The 7,819-nt window shown below is 47.9% G+C and overlaps 1 non-coding gene across 1 annotated transcript; it reads right to left on the bottom strand.

Moving 5' to 3' along the window:
• Positions 1 to 3,702: 3,702 nt before the first annotated feature.
• On the bottom strand, positions 3,703 to 3,845 carry LOC120365261 (U4 spliceosomal RNA). The gene has a single exon (XR_005580264.2). It is a non-coding gene; the product is annotated as a U4 spliceosomal RNA (small nuclear RNA).
• Positions 3,846 to 7,819: the final 3,974 nt, after the last annotated feature.

Here is a 7,819-nt window from a genome sequence, read left to right as displayed (position 1 = left end):
CTTTGGGAGGCCGAGGCGGGTGGATCACGAGGTCAAGAGATCGAGAGCATCCCGGTCAGCATAGTGAAACCCCATCTCTACTAAAAATACAAAAAATTAGCTGGGCATGGTGGTGCGTGCCTGTAATCCCAGCTACTCAGGAGGCTGAGGCAGGAGAACTGCCTGAACCCAGGAGGCGGAGGTTGCGGTGAGCCGAGATCGCGCCATTGCACTCCAGCCTGGGCAACAAGAGTGAAACACTCCGTCTCAAAAAAAAAAAAAAAAAAAGAGAGAGATCAAGATCATCCTGACCAACATGGTGAAACCCCATCTCTATAAAAAAATAAATAAATAAAAATTTAAAAAAAAGAGAAAGGTCCCTAGGACTGCTATTTGCCTGCTGTGAGACCTCAGTCAAATTGCTTAACCTCTCTGTGCCTCTGTGTCTTCATCTGTAAAGTGGGGATGATACTACTTGACAAGACTGTTGGCATCTTAGTAAGGGGTTGTTGTTAAGGTAGTTATGATTACTCTGAGAGTGGGCTAGATGGAGGGTCCCACGCCTTATCCATCCCATGCCCACCTTCCCTGGAGGTGACAGATCTGCCCTCTCAACTGGGGACAGTCACCTCCACCTGGCTTATTCCCTTATTCCCTCTCTGCCCCACCTCAGGCTGCTGGAAAGTGTTCTAGACGCTGATGGGAAGCAGTCGCTCTCCAGAGCCTCGTCATGGGGTGGAATTTCCAAGCTCCGGTCACTGAGTTATCCCAGTTCCTGAAATTCCGTCTCAGATTTCTCAGCTGTTGCTGTGACTACTTTTCCCCGTTTCTGGTTAGGTTAGTTTGTGTGTGTGTGTTTCCTTTTCACTGTATTTTTAGCCTCTGGAAAAAATAAACACTTCACACGCTAGTACCTTCCCGATCTTTCGATTCTCCCGCAGGCATGGGGGTGGGGCCACTTCTTCCCCGACCTTTCTTCAACCCTGTCTCCCTTTCCCAGCCTCCCACCCCTCTGGCACACAACCTTACCCTCTGTTGAGAATTCCCGGAGTTACCCCACCCTCCTCTCATCTCTCTGCGTCTCCTATCCCCTCAGTACCAATATATGCAAATTGTGACACAATTCTGAGTCTCTGGGTTCCTTATCCTTTTTATCTTGTTTTCCTTCAAGAAATTCCTCCTCCTTCCCCATTGTGGCATTTCCCCCTTGTTTCAGAAAAGGCAACTCTATCTCTGCTGTTCTGGCTTGTCCTACTTCAGTAGCATCCTGATTCACAGGAAGTGTGGAGTCGTTGCTGGAAAAAGGGGTTCTCATCCAAACCCCAAGAGAGGATTCTTGGATCTCCTGCAGGAAGGAATTCAAGGCAAGCCACAGTGTGCAGTGAGAAGAGATAGCTGATTGAAAACTACTCAGTTACAGAGTAGGGTGTCCTCAAAAAGCAAGAGGAGGAGGAATGCGCCAACTCTTCTTTTTTTGAGACGGAGTTTCACTCTTGCCACCCAGGCTGGAGTGCATAAGTGGTGTGATCTCGGCTCACTGCAACCTCCACCTCCCTGATTCAAGCGATTCTCCTGCCTCAGCCTCCTGAGTAGCTGGGATTATAAGCGAGCACCACCACATCCAGCTAATTTTTGTATTTTTCGTAGAGATGGAGTTTAACCATGTTGGCCAGGCTGGTCTGGATCTCCTGACCTCAAGTGATCCACCTGCCTCGGCCTCAAAAAGTGTTGGGATTACAGGCGTGAGCCACTGTGCCCAGGCAATTCATCTTATGTAGGAGTCTTATCTATGTAAAAGCTAAGGTATGTCTGTCTAGCTGTGGGTGGGCTGATAGCATGACAAAATTTGTTATTCTGTGGATTTAAATAAAACTATCCTTATTATTACTTTTTAAAGGCATAAGTACATAACAGCATAACTATGGTCAGGCACAGTGGCTCACACTTGTAATCCCAGCACTTTGGGAGGCTGAGTTGGGCAGATCACCTGAGATCAGGAGTTCGAGACCAGCCTGACCAATAGGGTGAAACCCCATCTTTAAAAAAAAAAGTAGCAGCAGCAGCTAACTATGACTATCTTTTTTCTTTATTTTATTTTTTGAGACAGAGTCTCAATCTGTCTCCCAGGCTGGAGTCAGTGTCAGTGGCACGATCTTGGCTCACTGAAACCTCCACCTCCCAGGTTCAAGTGATTCTTCTGCCTCAGCCTCCTGAGTAGCTGGGACTAGCAGCACGCGCCACCATGCCCAGCTAATTTTTTGTATTTTTAGTAGAGACGGGTTTCACCATGTTGGTCAGGCTGGTCTCGAACTTCTGGCCTCAAGTGAACCATGTGCCTCAGCCTCCCAAAGTGCTGGGATTATAGGCGTGAACCACCGTGCCTGGCAACCATGACTATCTTAAAAGCATAATTGTTATGCAGTTACAGGGTATGTAAACATTCTGTTGTGATAGGAGTTTGTCCTTGCAGGCATTAATAAGCTGCTTTCTTAGCCATAAACATGACCATGGGTTGTGACTGTCGAGGAACGTGCCTTGCTAGTTTAATTAATTTATTTATTGAAAAAGGATCTCAGCCGGGCGCGGTGGCTCAAGCCTGTAATCCCAGCACTTTGGGAGGCCGAGGCGGGTGGATCACGAGGTCGAGAAATCGAGACCATCCTGGTCAACATGGTGAAACCCCGTCTCTACTAAAAGTGCAAAAAATTAGCTGGTCATGGTGGCGCACGCCTGTAATCCCAGCTACTCAGGAGGCTGAGGCAGGAGAATTGCCTGAGTCCAGGAGGCGGAGGTTGCGGTGAGCCGAGATCGCGCCATTGCACTCCAGCCTGGGTAACAAGAGCGAAACTCCGTCTCAAAAAAAAAAAAAAAAAAAAAAAAAAGAAGTTCGAGAGAAAAAGGATCTCGTTCTGTCACCCAGGCTGGAGTGCAGTGGCATGATCTCAGCACACTGTAGCCTCTGCCTCCTGGGTTCAAGTGATTCTCCTGTCTCAGTATTCCAAGTAGCTGGGAATACAGGCACCCACTACCATGCCCAGCTAATTTTTGTATTTTTTTAGAGATGAGGTTTCACTATGTTGGCAAGATTGGTCTCTAACTTCTGACCTCAAGTGATCTGCCCCTCTTGACCTTCTGAGATGCTGGGATTATAGGTGTGAGCCATTGCACCTGATCCATGCCTGGCTAGTTTTCATATGGAATTGATTTTTTTTTTTTTTTTTTTTGAGACAGAGTTTTGCTCTGTCGCCCAGGCTGGAGTGCAGCAGCACAATCAGGGCTCACTGCAACCTCTGCCTCCCGGGTTTATGCAGTTCCCCTGCCTCAGCCTCCTGAGTAGCTGGGATTACAGGTGCGTGTCCGGCCTGGAGTTGATTTTTTAAATGGTGTCACCGAGGCCGGGCTCAGCAGCTGACACCTGTAATCTCAGCACTTTAGGAGGCTGAGGTAGGTGGATCACTTGGGGTCAGGCATTCAAGACCAGCCTGGCTAACATTATGAAACCTCATCTCTACTAAAAATACAAAAAAAAAAAAAAAAAAAAAAAATTAGTCAGGCATGGTGGCACGTGCCTGTAATCACAGCTACTCTGGAGGCTGAGGCAGGGGAACTGCATAAACCCGAGAGGCAGAGGTTGCAGTGAGCCCTGATTGTGCCGCTGCACTCCAGCCTGAGCGACAGATCGAGACTCTCTCTCTCTCTCTCTTTTTTTTTTTAATAATTCAGTCTCCGTAGATACTGTCAAAAATTGCCAATGCTGACTATATTTCAAGCCGTCATGGTAGGGTATTGGGAAAAGTTTTCCATTAGCAATAATCGCCCCTCGGATAAACCTCATTGGCTACGATACTGCCATTGGCTACAACACTCTGCCTAAAAAAAAAAAAAGTCAGCCTGGCTGTGTTATACTGTTTCCCTAACAGAGTCAGATGAACCTAGAACCCTGCACCCCACCAATTATGTTTAGGTTTCACCATCAATAGTATTATATTTAGTAGAGTTGCAGAAAGATTTACATGAAATCATGCAAGGAGGGCACCATAGGGACCAAGAGAAACTTTCCTCTTCTTCATCTGAGGCTTTGCTGAAAATTCAACTCACCAAAGGCAGATTAATTGGAGGAAAAGCATGCAAATGTATTTAACAGATGTAAATGAGGAGAATCATGATGAGTGCCCACTCCCAGGTGTGGGTCAGGAGCTTGTATACCATCCTAGCAAAATGGGATGGAAGGCAGAGAACAGGAATTCTGTTGAGGAGATTACTAGAGAGAATGAATGTATCCAGGGAACAGAAACTAACCTGTACATTATCTTGCAAAAGTGTCTGTTCAGGTGTGGTTACTTACATTCTTGTTCTTACAGAAATGGGAAGGAAAAGCAGTTGTTCCTTTTGGTGGGTCTGGATCTCAGGTAGATAAAGGAAGTTCACTTTGGGAGATGGTGGGTGGGAAGAAGGTCAGAGAGACCTTGAGGCTTCTTCAGTTCAGATGACAAAACACGGTATTTTGGGATATTGGTTTCTGAGCCCCAACAGCACTTAGCACAGTGCCTTCCTGGTGGCGCAGACCTCAGGAATGGAGCCATTGATTCCCTGGATCTGAGAGGTCTATGGGACACAGGGTTATTTCTCAGCCTTCTTTTGCTAAACTCAGTTTGAACCTCAGCCAGAGGGATTTGAAGCTGGGCTTGGTGTTGCCAGTGGCAGAAGACACAGGTGGTACAGGGAGGTGGCAAAGGAGAGATGTGGGAGGGGAGTAAGAATTAGATTTGTGAGGGCAAGAGAGGATTTTTGGCCAGTTGCGGTGGTCCACACCTGTAATCCTAACACTTTGGGAGGCCAAGGCAGGAGGATCACCTGAGGTCAGGAGTTTGAAACCAGCCTCGCCAACGTGGTGAAACTACTAAAGATACAAAAATTAGCCGGGCGTGGTGGTGGGTACCTGTAATTCTAGCTACTTGAGAGGCTGAGGGAGGGGAATCACTGGAACCTGAGTGGAGATTATGTCACTGCACTCCAGCCTGGGCAACAAGAGAGAAACTCTGTCTCAAAAAAAAAAAAGAGGCCAGGTACGGTGGCTCATGCCTGTAATCCCAGCACTTTGAGAGATCAAGGAGGGCAGATCACGAGGTTGAGAGATCGAGACCATCCTGGCCAACACAGTGAAGCCCCATCTCTACTAAAAATACAAAAATTAGCCAGGTGTGGTGGCAGGTGCCTCTAGTCCCAGTTACTCGGGAGGCTGAAGCAGGAGAATCACTTGAACCTGGGAGGCAGAGGTTGCAGTGAGCCAAGATTGTGCCACTGCACTCCAGCCTGGCAACAGAATGAGACTCTGTCTCAAAAAAAAAAAAAGAGAAAGAAAAGAGGATTTTCATTATTCAACCTAGAGAAAGCTGGAAGAGGAAGGAAAGAGGTTTTTTTTGTTTTTTTTTTGGTTCTTTTTGAGACAGTTTCATTCTTATCACCCAGTTTGGAGTGCAATGGTGGGATCTTGACTCCCTGCAACTTTTGCCTCCCCAGTTCAAGTGATTCTCCTGTCTCAGCCTCCCGAGTAGCTGGGATTATAGGCGCCTGCCACTACACCTGGCTAATTTTTGTATTTTTAGTAGAGATGGGGTTTTCCCATGTTAGCCAGGCTGGTTTTGAACTTATGACCTCAGGTGATCCAACCGCCTCCACCTCCCAAAGTGCTGAGATTACAGGCATGAGCCACCATGCCCAGCCGATTTTTTTTTTTTCAAGACAGGGTCTCACTCCGTCACCCAGGCTGGAGTGCTATGGTGCCATCACGGCTCACTGCACCCTCAACCTCTTGGGCTCAAGTGATCCCCCTGCCTCAACCTCCTGAGTAACTGGAACCACAGGTGGCCACCACTAGGCCCAGCTAATTATTTTATGCTTTGTAGAGACAAGATCTCCCTATGTTGCCCAGGCTGGTCACAAACTCCTAGCCTCAAGCCATCTGCCCGCCTCAGCCTCCCAAAGTGTTGGAATTAAGGACCTTGGCGGAGCCACCATGCCTGGACAAGATTCTTTTTTTTGAGACAGAGTTTTGCTCTGTCGCTAGGCAGCAGGCTGGAGTGCAGTGGTGCAATCTCGGCTCACTGCAACCTCCAACTCCCGGGTTAAAGCAAATCTCCTACCTCAGCCTCCTGAGTAGCTGGGACTACAGGCGTGTGCCACCACGCCCAGCTAATTTTTGGATTTTAGTAGAGATAAGGTTTCACCATGTTGGTCAGGATGGTCTCTTGGCCTCCTGATCCTCCCACCTCAGCCTCCCAAAGTGCTGGGATTATAGGCGTGAGCCACCACACCCGGCCCCCAAGATTCTTAATGATAACACAGTTTAGGGCTCTTTGTGGCAATTCTGTTTTCTCTCCTTCAGGAAAAAGAAAGAAGAGAAAGTGTTGAGGTTGGGGAGACTGAGGCTGGCTCAGGAAATCCTAAGTCCTTCTGAGAAAAGTGAGACTCGAAGAGGTTGTAGCTTATCTAAGGTCACAAGTGAGTTAAGCACTAAATCCTGGACTCAGACCTCAGCTTTGAGCCTTCCAACTGGCAAACTGTACTCAGAGGCCAGGAGCCCACAGGGTCAGGTAGGATAGAGGCCAACGGGAGATTCCAAGTTTGGTTAAATTTCCTAATCCCCAGGAAAGTTTTCCAGAGATGTGCTGGAAAGACCATGAGGTAACGTAACGAATGCCATGCTCATTAAGACATTTAAAAAGCTCAGGCTGGGCGCTGTGGCTCACACCTGTAATCCCAGCACTCTGAGTGGCCAAGGTGGACAGGTCACTTGAGGTCAGGAGTTTGAGGCCAGGCTGGCCAACATGGTGAAACCCATCTCTACTAAAAACACAAAAATTAGCCAGGTGTGGTAGTGCACAACTGTAGTCCCAGCTACTCAGGAGGCTGAGACGTGAGAATTGCTGGAACCTGGGAGGTAGAGGTTGCAGTGAGCTGAGATTGCACTACTGCACTCCAACCTGGGTGAAAGAGTGAGTGAGACTCTGTCTCCAAAAAAAAAAAAAAAAAAAAAAAAAAGATATAAGAAAGTTCAGGCCGGGCGCGGTGGCTCAAGCCTGTAATCCCAGCACTTTGGGAGGCCAAGGCGGGTGGATCACAAGGTCAAGAGATCGAGACCATCCTGGTCAGCATGGTGAAATCCTGTCTCTACTAAAAATACAAAAAATTAGCTGGGCATGGTGGCGTGTGCCTGTAATCCCAGCTACTCAGGAGGCTGAGGCAGGAGAATTGCCTGAATCCAGGAGGCGGAGGTTGCGGTGAGCCGAGATCGTGCTATTGCACTCCAGCCTGGGTAACAAGAGCGAAACTCCATCTCAAAAAAAAAAAAAAAGAAAGTTCAGTGAGAGGTTGAATGATTTACCCTAAATCACATAAGTAGTAACTGGCAGGGCAAGGATTCAAACCCATGTAGGTGTGGCCCGAGCCTGCACTCTCCACCTGTGCTGCCTATATAAGTGTTGTAGTTGGGTTTTGCATCTGATCTGGCTGACTCCAGAGCCTGAATGCATCCTGATGTTCTGTACCACCTCTTCCACCCTTAGAGGACCAAGCATTGAATGAGGTGATGCAGGCAGAGCATTTAGCACACGGGAAGTATACCAACACAGTTGTCTTCATTATGCCTGGCTGGCTCCAGTTCTGCCTTTCCATTCTTTGTTGTGTGCCTGGGTTTATATCCTTGGCTTTCAGCAGCCTGGAAGCAAGGCCCCTTCTCGGTACCTGGGCTCAGTTAGCTGCTTAGGCATCTCTGTCCCACCCACCGGCCCAACCCTGGGGTTTCTGGAACACATCCTTTAGTGTTTCTTGGAAACTGGAT

The sequence above is a fragment of the Saimiri boliviensis genome, chromosome 7 (assembly GCF_048565385.1).
Source record: "Saimiri boliviensis isolate mSaiBol1 chromosome 7, mSaiBol1.pri, whole genome shotgun sequence".
Classification (NCBI taxonomy): Eukaryota; Metazoa; Chordata; class Mammalia; order Primates; family Cebidae; genus Saimiri; species Saimiri boliviensis.
This window is presented reverse-complemented; position numbering and strand designations above follow the sequence as displayed.